Source organism: Seriola lalandi, unplaced genomic scaffold, assembly GCF_002814215.2.
Source record: "Seriola lalandi dorsalis isolate HSWRI2012SDOR001 ecotype SW California unplaced genomic scaffold, Sedor1 jcf7180002054927, whole genome shotgun sequence".
NCBI lineage: Eukaryota > Metazoa > Chordata > Actinopteri > Carangiformes > Carangidae > Seriola > Seriola lalandi.
This window is the reverse complement of record NW_019525479.1, coordinates 936,847-954,233: the sequence shown is the minus strand read 5'-3', so window position 1 is coordinate 954,233 and position 17,387 is coordinate 936,847.

The window sequence follows — 17,387 nt, the reverse complement described above, 5'->3', positions numbered from 1 at the left end:
AGAAGGTTGACGCAAATATATTTTGTTGAAATTTATTTGTGGGATAGGGAAACCCTCAGAAGTAAACAAGTAGTGTGAAGCACAGATGCATGTTGAGAGCTTCTCCTGTGTCTTACACTTTTCTCATGCCCTCGAAAGCAACAGCTGCAAGTTTTGGTTGTTTAATACCTTAGTTGACAAGTTGACACATTTGGTTCATGGAATTTAGATTGAAATATGTTTGCAAGTATAACTGTTAATCGATGGAATTTGAAAACATGAAGGGTGTCTTATTTGTTGATCATATGACTGAAACAAAAAACTAAGGAGTTCCCAATGCAGCTGGGAACTACAGGTAATTATGCAGTTCCACCAACATGCAGCATAAACGTCACACCTATAATGTAAGAAACTCTGATGGATGTTAACAAGCTCCAAAGATGTTATTATTTTACATTATAATATAAAACAAAAGAGTATATATTCTTATAGGCATCCAAAAAAAATCCCCTTCACAGTGATTCTAGGAATGTTGGGGTGGAAGCTAACAAGATGCCACCAGTAGCTCAAAATCGACACAAAAAGAAATCATAAAGTGAAAAAAAACAAAAAGGGAAGAGCATCTTTATTTACTGCAGATCAGCTGCTTCCTGAATGTCCGCGGAGGCTTTATAGATGCCGGTAACCACGCACGGCTGGCTGACAGCTCGTCAACATGAGTGACAAGTTGTTGGGATGGGAACCGGACCAGGGGGACAAAAACAGGAGAGAATCCATTGTCACCAGTTGACAAGATGCGAAATGTCAAGAGAATTTACCTCATGAATGTCACATTTCATAATCATTAAACCAGGAGGGTTTGTTTTTTTTCTTTTTGTGTAATATATATATATATATATATATATATATATATATATATAAGGTGTAATATATATAATGGAAAACCACAATTCTATGTATAGCTGAGGATTGATTTCACGTCACTCAACTTAATGGGATTTGACCTCGTTAGCAGGTTAACAATTAACCTACTCAGCTGCTAGGAAACCTGCTTTTTTAATACATTGCACTGCAGTGACTTGTGTTTGGTTGACTGAGTAAATTATTCATGAGAGAAAAAAAAAAAATCAACAATAACCAAGAAGAGAGAGAGAGAGAGAGAGAGGGAGGGGATGAGATACTGTGGCGAATGGTCTGATAACTGGTTGGCAGAAAAACACTATGTTGATTTTAAACCTGCAGTAAAGGACTGTTAGAGTAAAACAAGACATCTGAACACTTGTTTACTTGGGTTTAGGTTTTTATAAATGAAACATGCTAAATTCCAGATTATCCTCCTGTAAAAAAAACAACAACAAACAAACAAAAAAAAAATCAACAACACGAGGTCATAGGTCATCTGTGCAAGCAGCTCATTTCAAACCATAGTTACGTTTTGTTGTTAACGCCCTCTAGTGGCCATAGTAATTATGCCTGTTATGGTTTGGCAGGTTCCACCTCCCTTTCCTTTTGTTTTCCCTGTTGTTTTTCCCTCCCTAATGAGTCTTGTTTGTTCCCAGTTTGTCTCTCTATCTGTCTGTGTGTATGTGTGTGTGTGTGTATGTGTGTGTCCTGCTGGGCGTGGCTTCCTGGTCTCTGTTCTCACCAGTGCACCTGCACACCTGCTACTCATCATCCAATCGACTCCACAAGAAGTGGTTCAGCTCCAGATCGTTCAGTCTGTTCATATGGAGCTGTGCTTTGGCCGGTCAGTTTGCACTGTCTTGTTTGTTGGGAGGGTTTGTAATCCTGTCTCTGCCTGTGCTGGAAACAGCCCCGCTGGTCATTTAGGTTCTGAAGACTTGCTGCTAAAATTCACCAGTGGTGCTGAACAGAATCTGAATGTCTTAAAGGGTTCTGCATAAATGAGACTCAGTAATGAATGACACCTGGAATTGAGCCAAAAATGAAGTGAACTCTGCAGCATTCACTTCATGAATTCAGAACTTTTCTTACATAATGATGTCTCTCCTGTCAATGAAAACCTGTCTGTCTGAGGGAGGTTTCGCAACAGTCCTCAGTGACCTGCAATGATGGCTGACATTAATTATATAAGCAGTGTCTCTTATAGACCTCAGTGATGTTCAGCATGTCTCCTTAGAGGTTTGTGTCTCAATTATTCCTGCAGGGACTTTGTATCTAATTTAATACTGGATAAAATAAAATCTCTTTCTATAGAAGTTCTTATGTGGAAATATTATTGGTATTTTTCCATATTGTATGCTTACATGTAGGTAAAATAAAACATTGACATTTTTATGTGAAATATGTCTGCAGACATGGTTACATTTCAAAATTAATGAAAAATAAATTGATTCTTTCTTTTGGCTTTTAATAGAGAAAGCTTCACTCAATGAAATTCCTCAGGAAATCAACAACTGCTTATAAATTCAACACAGGCTAACTAAGCCACTTGCCAGAGAGAGAAACTCAATGTGAAATTGCAAACATTGGCATTAAACCCAAGTAATCAAATGAAAAACCAAGTCATCTTTGATTCAGATCTCAGTTTCGAGCCTCACATTAGGATTGTAACTAAGACTAAGCATTTTATCAACATCAATCATCAGTTAAATTGTGTCATAATTAGTGTATGAATTTGTGAGTTATGACCAAAAATGAATTTTGTAAGGCCTGTAAGGTCAAAAAATGGTTGTTTGGGTCAAAATAGGTAAAGCAATAGTTAACATACAAGCGAAGTCCAGAAACCTAACACTATTTCCCCATTCACTTCAATGGGGAAAGTAGTATATGGTACAATTATTGTACAAAATATAATCTGTAAAACCATTTTGTCTGGGGAGCACCTCTCTCTTAATGATAATGATATTAACATGGTTCAGCACTTTATACACTGTGTGTTGATTTGTGTCTTTTGATTTAATTACACTGAGATTCCAGGTGCAACTTCAGCATCTTACATCTGTCAACACTTGATTTTCCCTTTTTGTTTGAGAGGATTCTCCACCCACAGTCTTTCAGTCCCTCCACCATCTGTCTTAGCAAGAGCCCCTGTTTCTCTGCCAGTGGCTGGAACTGTGAAATATTGCTGAGGAGGCAGATAAACAGTCCTGCGGTCTTTTTAAACAATGATCTTGTTTGCTTACGGTGACTATATTGAAATCAGACATTAAGAAAGAGAAATAGTGAAAGCAACTAAAGATTATAATGTCTGCAGGTTGTAAACATGTCCTGGGAAAAAGGCACCAAAATAGATGAAATGGCGGTGAAAGATGAGGGAGGTGGAGACAGGAAGCACAGACAGAGAGAGAAGAGAGTGGAGTGAAGACACTAATTGTCAGAAGACTTGCAGCCTGCAGACACAGCTTGTTTCTTCTGTGTCGGTGCTAAATTTGTCTGGGATGCCAAAACAAATAAACAAACACACACACACACACACACACACACACACACACAGTTTATGGCAAAATGGTAGCAGCTGGCTTTGTGGTTACCTTAGAGAAGTGATTAAACTAAAAATTTCTGTTTTCTGTGCTTTGCTACACTTTATAAAATGAGGAGAGGCTGTGGCTGCAGTGTACCGTGAACCTGGAGGAATCAGGGCAAACCAGATTGTAGCTGTCTCCACATTTGGGACTGATCCCCCTGATGACCACATTTTAAAAACTCGTCCACTGCAGCCACCTTTGCCTGAATTTGGAGGACACAACTGAAGTATCCTCAGAAACCCTCAGCATCCAATAACCAGTGTACATCAGTGTCATCAGGTCGTAAACTCGTCGTAAATTTAATCTTAAATTTGACCGTTTATGCTTCCTGTAGCTAGTACAAGGTACTAGAACTGCAAGGCAAGGAATTGGCAGTTGTTGCACGGAGCATTATCGCTTCAATTTTGGGGATTTTTAATTTCTCAGATCAAGTGAAAGTCCAGTTGTTACTATGTGAAATCCTCATACTTCTTCAAAAAATTATTAAAAATCCATTGGATTATCTGAAAAATTAACCGTCACAGCTAAAAACCAGTTTGTATTAAATCATGATGAGTTGATGATCTGGACAGTGACCTAGGATATTTAACATGTAAATGTGAGCGCAGTGCCAGTGATCATTAAACATCTGATATCAACTTTTCTCATTCATTTTCAGGGCTACACTGCAAAGTTTGAAAGCTGTGGTAACGGATTTCAGAAAACAATAGTACATTATTCCTCATGTATCATTGTTTTCTGAAATCCGCACCAAGGTGGTTATTAGTAATATTTTTTTAATACATAAACTGAACTATGAGAAGCCACAGCAGGATGTAAGGAATAGAATCCCAATGTGAATTGCACTGTTTAGCCTCATAAGCAGTATGTATATTAGTAGAATCCATACATTTAACATTATGTGTTATTTGCTAGTTGTCTATAGTCTATAAAGCCTGCTGCCTGGCTTGCATCACACCCCGACCTGATGCCTGTCTCTGCAGGTGGTGGGCCCAAAGGGAGGTGGCTCCATGTAATTTCTTCATGTTGTGCCCGACCGGGCCCCATGGGCTGAGGCCTGGTCACCGGGTGCTCCCCTCCCAGGTCTGGCCCGATTGCCTTTGTTCCAGTTTCAGAACTTTCCATCATGTGCATTATAAATGTCATAACTCTTATGGTCCAGTTTATAACACATATTTATACTTGGGTTTGGGTAACATATAAGTTAAATTATTTCGATTTTACAAGTAGACAAGGAGTTCCTGAATGCATCATGACATTCAGAGGCTGTTTTGTTGTATTTGTCAATGAGACAAGGTTAACACACACACACACACACACTGACACTTTCAGATGTGAGTTAAAATACCTGTTCCAGTTGTTTTCTCCATCCAAATATTGGTCTAGTCAAAACACGCCATTACTGGTCGAAAGGTCAAGATGCAGCACAGTCCCATTTCCCAGCGACCCTTCGGAAAAGTCGTTTTATCACATGAGCTCCCGGATTGGTGCATCCTGATCATATTGACTTCCTCTTCTGTCACTCCAGCATGTTTGGTGAGTTCCACTACTGTACATGCTGGTAGTATTCATGCTACATGTGACACATGTGTTGATCTTAAAGTTCAAACCCTGACTGCGGACATAGCAGATGTCTGAAAGTCCTTATAAACCTCCACCATTCCAGCTGGTGAGGAAGCAAAAGTCGGTTCCAACCTGGTCCCAAAAAGTGAGAGCCTTGCTTTGTGTACACACCAAAGTGTGTTATTGTTGTTATAGCTCAATATGAAAGAGGAAAAAGTGAAGAGTATTATCTGGCTATTATTTAAATTTTCCAGCACATGTGGAGAAGAAAAAGACTGATATAATGGTTGTTACGACAACAAGACAGTTGACAGAGAATGAGAGAGACGGTCGTTCTATTGACAAAAAAACTATAGCTACTTGTACCTTTCAGTTCTGTTGTTGACAGGAAAAGAAATTATTAAAGATAAAGGAAAATAAAGGACTTTGCTCTTTGTTAAACACACGGGCATTTCTGTTGCTTGTGCAGTTTACGTAGAAAACACAATGCTGCAGTGAACGATGGGTCGAGGCAGCATTTGTCAGAGATGGAGAGAGAGAGTAAACTAGGAGACTGTTTTATTGCTGCTGCAATTCAGTCGGGGGGATGATGAAGAGGGAATCAGAGAGCGGAAGTGTTTTACTGAAGGAGGAAGGAAGAAAGAAAGGACAATAGGAGAGTTTAAAAAAAAACAAACAAACTGAATTGACCAGTATGAGGAGTTTGCCAAACAGAAGTGAAGTAAGGTAGTGAAACCCTTACTACATGTTAGATAAACTAAATAAATTCTTGTTTCTGGACAGATTTTTTTTTAAATTCATATTGATAGTGGAAATTAACACGTAGCAGCCGGTTGAAGCACTTCTGACTCCAATATTAAAAGGGCTATTTGTAAGTTTTCTCTGCCGCCAAATGTGGCTTCTTGCCGGGAACAGGTGGTGGTCATTGTCGCTTGACAAAAGCTTCAGCCATCATTGTCTTTAAAGGTTATAAAACGCTTCTCTGAGCAGCGCTACTTCTTCAGGGCAGATTGGAAGCTACAGTAAGTTGCTGTAGGAAAGTGAGGAGACGGGATAGGGCTAGCTGGTTAGCAGGCTGACTTTAGTAGAAGAAAAGATGTGATGCAGACAAAAGTTAACATTGGTCTTGCTTTCCACAGCTGGATACAGCTCTTGGTCAGTAAAGGAATGAAGTTTGACGCTGAACTCGGAAGGTTTCTTCTAGACGATTAAGTAAACAGCTGTTAATGCTGACATTGGCTATGTAGCAATAGCAAAACTTATAAATAGTTCCTTTTAAACCACAGTGAATACAGCTTTTTAAATATAGTATGACGTCCACTGGTTATTTTCTTAAATACAGTCACGGTGCCCAGAGGATGAACCCTACTGACTTGGACAATCTCTGATTTTTCCTCCAACGCCACCATGAGGCTGACATTTGTGTATTTGAATGAAATCTCAACAACTATTGCAGGGATTGTTGTGACAATTTGTTAACACATTCATGCCCCATAAATTGTATTAAATTTGACAACTCGTTGGTTTGGTTTGTGACCAAATGCACAGCAGCGTCAGCAGGAGATTGTTGTAATGATTCAAAGAAACTAAATGTTGATTTGTACAACACAGGATATAAACTGTTTTGACTGTCTAAGTCGGATACCCTGACAACAACAGGTCCACTAGGCTTTGACTGGATCTGTCTTGGTGTTATTTTATCTTCTGAATTTACTGACAACTTCCAGCTTAATTAGCCCAGTTGCTAGTAGTTAGTAGAGCTAAGGGGTATGTTACTTGTAGCTAACTAGCCATTTTTGAATGAATTGCAAGGAAAGATATTTGTGCTCTTGGTAGGTATTAAATTTGGTCTCTCCACAATATAAGGTCATCCAAACAAATAATCTTGTTCACATTATTTGTTCCAGCTCAAGGTTGTTTTTATTTTTATCTTTTCACAACAAAAACATTCTGAATTGCTCAATTAGCTGTTGGCTCCTGCATATCACAGACGGAAATGTGAAATGAGGCCAGAAACGATTTGGCAAAACTGAAAATGAGCAGTATGAGCAGACAGAGAGAGAAACATCTGAGAGAGGAGGAGGGAGGGGAGGAAGAGGAGGAGGAGGAGGAGGAGGAGGAGGAGGAGGGGACGTAATGAGGTGAAAACTGACCCGGGACAGCTCCCAGACAGCTGTAAACAAACTTTAGGTCCCCTCCGTCTCTCTGTCACTTTTCATTCAAGCTGATGAGATTTGAATTGATTCTGAAAAGCAGGGTTATTAAAACACAACACATATACCCCCAAATGTCCACAACACTGCTGAGAATAGACACTGACATCTGTTCATCTGTGGGGTGGTGGAGGTGGAGGTGGAGGTGGAGGTGGTGTCAATGCTGTGAAGGAAGAGGAAGAGGAGGAGAGAAGAAGGAGAATAGAGGAGTAGAGGATAAAAGGGGAAGAAGGCACATTTTCCATTTAAACTGTATAATGTTCTTTTCCATTCTCTCTGTTGTATCCCAATTTCACAACAACTCTCCAGAGAATAGCAGCTGTGACTGTTAAATTTACGACGATTTAGGCAACATTATGAGGAGGGGAAGTGAAACTGTGGAGAATATTAGGACGCACAAGGAGAGTACAAGTGAGAAAGAAAATAACATCCACGACTACAGTGTCAGTGTTAGTTTACGTGATAGTTTTACCTCTAAAATAACTGATTTCCCGATGAATATGTGCAGAAATAATGAGTAGAAATAACACACTCAAAAGCACTGAAACAATAAATGAATAGGAATTAAACACTGAATGGAGGAGAGTCGAACAATGTGAGGATAAAAGAGTAATGCTACAAAAACAAAATGGCACAATCAGCACTCAAAATACTTTGTAATTAAAATTTTTCAAGATCAGTGCCTGTGAACAGCCTTTTATAATCCAGAAGCTACGACTTTGGTGTCATGATAAAATGAATAACTGTTTTCTATGAGCAAATGTGTATTTAAGAGTAGACACGTCATAATGAAAAAGTGAGCTCTTCTGAGGCCCCAAGCAGCATTGTTAATGTTATGGTTAAAATGCGGATTCGATTATTGTTGTGTTTGCAAGTTAATGACAGTATGTGATTAAATGCTTATTTATTCCACGAAGGCTGCTCACTGAGCACACATGACAAAACTGTTTACTAATTCCTACTTTCCGCGTTTATCTGAAGCAACTTCAGATTAGTTTTGTAGTTTATTTATCTATTTGATAGGGACAATGCAATTTAACATAGTTTCAACACAGGGTATGAAGCGAATGTGTTGCACAAAGAGTTTATAGCTATTGCTAATTCCAGACTCCTTGTAAAGTTGAGTTAAAATGTTGGCATATAACAGTAACAGTAAAAGTAACAGGTAGTCAAACAGGTGGAATTAAAGGCTGCATTCCATTTAGGTGTGCCAATGTAAGGGTCCCGGTAAGGTGGTCCATTGGCATGACTTGCTTGGACACCAAAATGCAACAAAGCTGTCACCAGTGTTGTTAGATGATATTTTCCTACAATGACAAGACAAAAGTCTACGGCAGACATGTCAAACTGGTGCCACAGCAAACAGAGTGTGGCGGCAACGCCGGGATTATTGTTATTAGATGAACCCGTACTTGATTTGTCAAGGATTTGGATTTAGAGTATTTATTTATTTTCAGTGTGAAAGGTATTTGACCCTGTACCTCTGAATTCAACAAGACACATTTTCAGTTAGATCTGCTTTAATCGACCTGCAGGAGAGTAGGACAGGATCTCTGCAATGACACACTGAACAGAAAACTATAATGATGTAAAAAATAAAGTTTCCCTGTATCTAAAATATGTTGTCATCAACCCAGCGCAGATAATCACTCAATCATTCAGACAGTCTGTTAATGCCAGCTGTGCTGATTCTGTCACAGAGCGTCAAACATTTTGGACTGCCAATAAATATTTATGTCTCATCACATTTCAACTTGTTCTCATGCGGGAGCTGCTCATGAACGCTGCTGATAAGACAATAAAGCAAATCACGGAGTTGATTCAGAAGTTTATTGGACCGATTTTCTGCTTCCTCTATCAATAATAGGATCATGTCCATTGAGTGACTATTCAGGATAGAATCCCAGTTGTTCCTGAAAAGACAGGAATTAGGAAATGCCTAATTCCCTCACGATTATAAAATGTGTCGAATAATCTGAGAATTATACGATATGTCAATATTTATGTCTCCAGGTTTCAAAGTAAAACTGTTCATAGAAACAGGAAATAATTCAATCCTCTGAAGCCGCATTTACGCTCCAGAGGACAGTGTGAGCGTAGTGTATGCAGCATAGTGTGAGCAGCATGTTTGCAGATTCAGTGCTTTGTCAGTGTCTGCGCAAGATGTGTTCAGGGACAGTATGGAGTGTAGATTTTGGCACAATCAGTGTCGTTGCGCACCTAAAACATTAGAAAATAGACTTGAAGCGCTAAAATCTACTTCGGGACACCTTTATGATGTATAGTGCAAGTACAATGTGGTGTGTTATGCAGCCTGTGTAGACAGCTTTATTGATTGAAATAAGAGCATACACACCATGACAACTCCCCTCATTTATTTACATGACTCTGGAGACAAGTAAATAAATGAAACCATTATAACCAGTATTAATTGGAATACATGCGGGAGATTAGGACACCCCCCCATTGACAATATTCAAATGTAATTCAAATGCGATTTTCTGAAATTGCATTTAGTGTAAGGATATCGTGCGGAAGCTCAGATACTGTATTTTTGGAGCCTGTTCTTGGGAGCACTTAAGTGTGATACAATGGCCAGATGCAAAACACACATATGCAAGTGTAATGTCAGCAAAAGAACAAATCGATGAATCGATAGGATTTTTACAACACAGGCACAGCTTTCTTAAGAGTGAGAGAACCTCTTCATATAGTGGAGTACTAGAGGGAAACTGCAACCAGAGTCAATGTAACTGGCTGTGTGACACTACACTGTTGCATTAAACATTTTTTGGATTGTTCTACAAACATTGGTTTCAATTAATAAGAGGCAATTTCATTGTCTAGAGCACTCTCGTCTTTTATTTCCAAAGCCTATGTCCTCTCAACACCTCCATGAATGGACAACCTCGCATACGCCAGCTCTGTAAAGTCCATTCACAAGCGACACCAACATCATTAATTACAGATTACCTTTTAAATTTGAGTGTTCGTTCATCTGATTAATCAGTGTTTTGCTCTTTTATTTTTCACTCTGGCAGCTGCTGTGTGGTGTCAGCTAGGTCTCACTATCTGTGTGTGTACAGCAGGTCTCATTATAATCCACTCAGAGGTGGCCGGCCTTTCAGAGTGCTTTACACATCGAGAAGAGAGCTAGAAATGAGACTTACAGGGTAATTTGTTGCATCAAATAGCGCACTCACTTAAGTCAGGGTCACTTAGGGCATTTTTTTGGCATAAAGGTTCACAGTAAGTTTATGCGGCTTAGCATAGCTGCAAGGCAACGGAGTGTTTACTGATCTACTTACTGTAATTTATGGGCCAAGCACTCTCTTTTATCATCACCCTGCCTCGCATACAGTACAGTCTGAAGGCAGTGATAGTTTTGGTCTGACCCAGCAAGCACTCGACGTCAATGTAACGTCAGAAAGATGATGGACTTTAATGGCTCTAACGTCAAACAGACGTTACATTTTGGCTGGAAATGAAAACTGGCTTGATGTCAAAACCCATCGTTTGTTAATTGGCATTGTGACGTTTAGAAGACGATGGGTTTTTGTCAGTGTTTCATACAAGATGGCGTTAGCATGAGACGTTTCCATGACGTTGGGTTTTGGTTTCTCAACAACACAACTTCAAACAAACAAAACATCATCAGTTGTTTTATTCTGCGTCAAATTGACTTTGGCATTAGACGTTGCCCTGACATTGAATTTTAGTACCACATGTCACAACCTAGATTTAACCACATATCCAATGTCTAAATGTCTAATGGCAGGTGAGGTTGCACTCAAAACATACTAGTGCTTTTGCAGAGAAGACTGGGTGAAATCTGGGTGACATCATCATAATCATCCACCTGTTGTATCAATAATAAAATAAGACAGATACTTAATTTGTGCCTGTGGGGAAATTGGTTGGCAGCATAATCACAAGGCATTTCCTCACCAGTGACATACTCATAAATCCCCGAACACATACTCATACAGAGTCAGCAACAGACCTGCTCACACACGCTCATACTCATGTATTGCACCTTGCGCCAGAGAAGACGGGCCGGCTGGACATCCTGTCTAATTGTTATATTCATTTCTTGTTTAGAAACGTAATGGCTTGTGGAACAGATGAATATTTGGATCTGTTTTGGGTGAATAGAGAGGGGGAAAGTATCACTGCCCAGATGGCAACATTTTACATGAAGAGGCCACAATGATGTTTGCCTTATTCATAAGTCTGCCTCTCTAAATACTTTCCATTTTTTTCCCCCTTTTTCTCTGTAATCTCTTTGCAGTCAAACATTTGAAGCATTTTGTTAATGAATTCCAGTGTCTTTCACTCAAAATGAAGATACTATGGCAGATTATTTGTATACGAATGTAATTTATAGGAGACAATTTATAGGAGACAGTTGAATAAAGACACTCTGCCTGTCAAAAATTGTTGACATTGTCACACATGTGCATCATCTTCTTTTGAGGACCTCCTAGTCCTGCACACTTCAGTGCCTGAAGTTTGTTTTTGCATACATTGTAAGATTTAAATGGAGCTTCAATAAATCTAAGTGGTTCCACTATATTTTAGTTCTTTGACTCACATAGAGATTTAGCTTGAAAGTCCCATACTTTAACTTTTCCTGTGTTTTATTTGAATCCATAAGAAGTTATATTCGTGGTTTTAAGAACCAAAAACTATCTCAATGTAGTAATATCTCAGCCAATCAGAAGACAGGCTCTGAGTCTCTTTGTCGTGCTTTGATGCTTTCACAGTATTAATATAGAACCTAGACCCACTTTATAATCAAAAGACATGGACATCTCACTTTATACAATATGGGACCTTTAAAGCACAATGCATGGTGTTCAACTACTTTAACAAGTTTCATATCCAGAAACCATTCACCATGGTTCTATTTTTTCATTGTTGTAATATACAACTAGATGCAAACTGATAGAAATAGAATTAAATAAAAATAGAAATCAAGTAATTACAGTAGACAGCAGATCAGCATTTTTGTGGAGAAACTCACAGCAACTGAAGTTGTGCAGAACATTGAGGTGAATGCAAACTTTTTTATAGCACTCAGCATTCAAGAGAGTGTCTGTCAGTTGCAGCCAGTGATTTGAACTGACAGCCTCCCAGGCAAAAAGCTTGTTTCTCTAACCTTCATCCTGCAACCACCCCACTTTAATGTTGTTTGACCCAGAAAGGACCTTAAACACTCCACCAAATAGATAGTCTCTATGAAGGTCAAAAAGTATTACTGAATCTCCTTTCTTTTGCTTTATCTCGTCACTATTTTATTAAGACTGACAGAAGCAGATTCTGAGCGTCCGGGGAGAAGTGGGACAGAAATCCAGGCGAGATCTGACCCTCTGCCAGTCTACACCTCATTAATTAAATAACCCATTTTAACCTTTATCCAATAAGAGGCCTTGAGTTCTGAAACCTTCCTTTGAAAAATATCGCAATAATCTCTCTAGCACACCCATGTGAGCTTATCCTGTCATTCTCTATTAGACTCTTCTTCCGTTTGAAACACTGAGGACAGTGAAGAGGTTGCAGGGTTTCATCAGTATATCCTTATACATCAAACAAAAGTCCATATGAGAAGTTTCAAAGAGCAAATTTTAATGACCCCCACGATCTTTGAGTCCAATCAAATGAATCAGCTGAGTGACAGAATTTCAAGGATTTCCAGTCCCATATAAACTGAGTAACAGGATCTGGGAAGTTAAGCCCTGAAAGGTCGTGGTACTTTTTGGTTCACTTTGAAAGTTAGTCAAAAGCCACTTATGGCCCATGTTGCTCCAGGCCATTTTCTACGTTCACTTTTTGAAAAAGAAATCTCTCCGACAAATGAGCACCAGGTCTCAGAAGACAAGTGTAATATATTATAGACCTTGGGGAACTACAGATGGGTAATTACAGAGAAAGCCACTTTCAGCCTCAGCAGGAAGCGGCAGCGTCCCTGTCTAATTTCTAGTTTACCTTCCCAGTCCCTTGTTTTTAGATCTCTTTGACATCAACTATGCTGCTTCTAGTTATACACCCTTTATGGCTCTTCAGTCCTTTGGCACCAGTGGCTGGAAACAACTGATAGTGATCCGGAAAAGTAGAACTTGGTGTGAATAAAACTGTTTACAGTGGGGAGTGATGGAGTAATTTTCAGTTTTTGTTCAGAGCTGGCCTGAGCCTTTTTGAGGCCATTAGAAGCATCATTTATTTTGTGCTATAGATCATGTTGTGTTTGCAAGCTGACCGCCATGTGTGTTAGCATTACTCAAAGCTGCTTACCTAGCATGGATGGCAACTGCACTTTTCACATGGCCAAAATGACATCGAAATGAATCAAGTAAAATTAAAACGTAGACTGAAACAATGCAACACATGTTGTTATAAGGAGGAAAGTAAGACATTCTTATTGTTATTGGAAACTTTATGTTGAATTGTATTTTTTTTTTTTTTTTGTAGACACATTTCACATTTTCCATTTGTAGCTCACCTGCTAATAAAAGTCTCAAGGTTGTGCTAGCTAGGATAACATTTAGTTAATTTCTTAGTGAAGTTACTCTCAGATATTTTCTCACCATATAATAAGAGGACACTTTTGGCTATGAACCTTGGCAGATATATTGTCAACAGGACACCGGATCTAACTATTCTCTAGCCTATGTGAGAGCTGATGTAGCACAAACAACTCGACTTGTTACAAACCTGTTTTGTATCAGGGAAATTAACCATAGTACCAGACCATAAACATGTTTATTTCTGGAGCTAACCTCGAGTGGCTATTTGAAGAACTGCAGTTTTTGGCACTTGTTGTGGCCTCATTTTTCAGCCCTGGAGGTTGCTGCTTTTGTTCAAAATTTTTTTGAACAGACCTTAAGAGGACACTTCGAGCTACGGTCTTTTAGTGCCATTAAGGATGATTCCATTTGGTAAGCGAAGATATTTTCTCAATAGAGCCCCAGATCTAATTATTCTCTGGGTGAGAGCTGATGTAGCTCACACAGCTCGGCTAGTTACAAATCTGTTTTTTTTAACACAGATATTGTGTCATCAAGTTTCCTTTGGATGTTGGAATGTAGATATCATTTGCTTCTTTAAAACATTCATGTCTTTTGGAAACAAACATATTCACTTGTACATACTGTACTGTAACACCCACATAAGGTCAATCACTGCTATTTATGATCCTGTATTTTCTACCCAGGTAGTTGTTTTATCTTCAAAGAATAAAAATGTTATCCTGTATTTTCTTTCTGATGCTGTCGTCCAGATGTGGTTGAGCATAATTTGAATATTTTCCAACTTGGTAAAGATCAGAACAAACCATTTGGAAAGTGTTTACCTTTCAAATTCCCAAAAGATTTTCAATGTTTGACTTGTTTGAAAAATAGCTAAAGCCAAATGTTTCATTGGAATGTAATTTAACTATGACTCTCATCATTACATTTCATAAAAACACAATATTATCGACACCTCTTTGCAAAGCAAGTGTGTGTACTCTGCCCACACAGCATTTACTCACAGTATGACTCTGTCCATCTGGTTTTGAAGATCTGATAGAAACTGTGTGAAAGTGTCACATTTGCTTGAGCATCGAGATGTGTCACTAAATGTGTCTTTTGTGTGATGATAAAAGTGGAGCTTTAGCTTCTGTCAGTTGGGATGAAATGCAGTCAGAGCAAAGCATGTTTTTCATGTACCGACGCAGCGCTAAAAGCTGACATTTTGATGTTGATGTGATGGCTTGCACCGGTGTTGAAGGCTACATGAAGGACCGTGTTCAAATAGAGAGCGAAAATGAAAGATGACCTGACATCAAGCATTTTCGACAGGTGCCACTTGTATAAATTCATGGGATCAGGATTTAAATGAGCTTCTGACATCAGGTTAAAACAATTGTCAAAGCTGTGATAATGAACATTTCTACCACACAGGGATGTGAATGTGCTCCAAAATGCGTTCTGGAATCTGACGTGCAACTACAAAGCTACAAACATCAAAATGAATGTCAGATGCAGGAGAATTGGCTTTTTGTCAACTTTTCTTACATCGTAACCAAAAAGTATGATGATGTTTGGTGTTGCAGTTCTGTTCTGGAGACTACTGGGAGTAAACCTGTGGATGCTAACGCAGAGAACCTGCTGCAGTCATGACAAAGGTGCCTCCACGCCAGCAGCAGCCAGAACCATAAAGTATAGCTGCAGCTTTTTTCCTCAATTGGCAGCTCCCTCCCGTTCCAAACTAAACTTAATTTTACATCAACATTCAACAAAAACTATCCAATACCATATAGCCTGTATTGTTTATTGGCATATGCAGTGGCTTACAGTGTTTCTGAAAACACTCTTACCTTTGAGCTCATAGATGTGCTCGCAAACATCCATCTCTACATGATCAGCAGCGACATGTTGCAGAGCTGCATGCTCACCTACATGTGTACGCGCAGCAGTCCGATTTGACAGAAAGGGAGCAGCTGTCAGTGTTTTGGCACGTAATAACGGCAAACTCTCAGCTGGTCAGAGCTCTGATGACAACATGGGATTTCAGACCCCACACCAGATTCATTACAGAGGCACTCTGTTGTTTGGAAATGAGTGTTAAAGCTGTAGTGTGCAGACTGGAGCTCTTGTTGTTGTTGTTGTTGTTGTTGTTGTTTTTTTGTTGAGTTGGCGGTTTCCAGAGGAAGCACCATGACTCCTCTGAGACAAAGCAACAGGAAAAGACGACTGCAATTAAACACAGAAACCCGCCAATGCAACGAGCCCCTAAACACAAACACACACACACACACACATGGCCACGTACACATAATACACACAGGAGAAGCTGCACACACATAAACATGTCTCCCTCTCTCATGTATAAGGTCAATGCAGAATGAGGGGGTGGAGAAGAAGACAGGAGGGGAGCAGGAGAGGACAGGAGGATGAAAGAGAAGGAGAGAAAGGGAGTAAAATAAAAAAAGAGGACAGAAAGAGGGGGAAAGGGGTAGGGACGAGGAGAAAAATGAGAGAATGAGGAAAAACAACAAAAAGAAAAAGGATCAAGGGAAGGATGCATGAAACCAGAGATGAAAGAGTGTAAGCAGGAAGCAGCTGGCAGGTAAAGGTGAAGCAGAAAGAGGTGGTCAAGGAAAAATAGAGAAAAGCCAGAAGGAGCAGTGGAATAAAAGAAAAGCAGAGACTTCCCAGGAATCCCTGCTGTGGAGCCGTGGGTCATTCAAGTTAATTCGTTCTGGAAATCCAGAGCAGGTGTGAATTTGTAGCAGGGAAGCTGTGTGTATGCATGCGTGTTGGCTTTTCTGTGAGCTTTAATTAAAGGTGACCCTCTTTGCAGTTTGAGAGTATTGTGCGTGTTAGCATTTTAATTAAAAGTAGCTGTGTGTTTTACTGAATTATCAAAGGTTGAACGTGCTTCCTGAGGAATTAGGGGTGCACTAACAGACTGCTGAGCTCTGTATCCCACCGGGGGGGTGGGCGTGGGGTGGGGGGTGGGTCCAGCTTCCTCAGCATACCTCTGGAAAATTACCTGGAAGGATTTTACTTTTTTGACATGGACTTTCTGTGAGTGACTCAGTGACACCAAAGTGAAATGTCCAGATTATGGCAATACTAAAGACAAGCAGTAACACCTGCACACTGACCCCAAGCTACAAAATGTAGCAAAAAGACTGTATTGTTATTTGTCATCACTGCCTCCCCGAATCAAGAGAGGGTAATTTGCAAGCGTGTTGCCTTCCTTGGATGTGGTAGCTGTTTCTCAGGCTCCCTCTCCAGGAGACATGACCTTCTGTCTGTGAATCGACTCTGAAATCATAGAAAAGACACTCATTATTTAAGGTAAACATTTATGGTTCACAATCATCAAATTTAAACTTTTTCTTCAGTGAGGCTAATCCAGTTGTTTTTTTGTTTATTTTTCTTTTGCATCTACATTCATGTCAGTGTGTAAACAGGAAGTGTTTACATTGTATTCAGTGAAGCAAATTGGCCAAAGTGTAAATGAGTGCTTTGCTTTCTTTCTCAACGATGTGATATCACAACTGAGTATCAATGACAGTGTCACAAAATATTATCTGTATCGCCCAAAAGAGTGAATCCACCAATCCGCTAACTCTTAAGCTGCCAGTACGAGC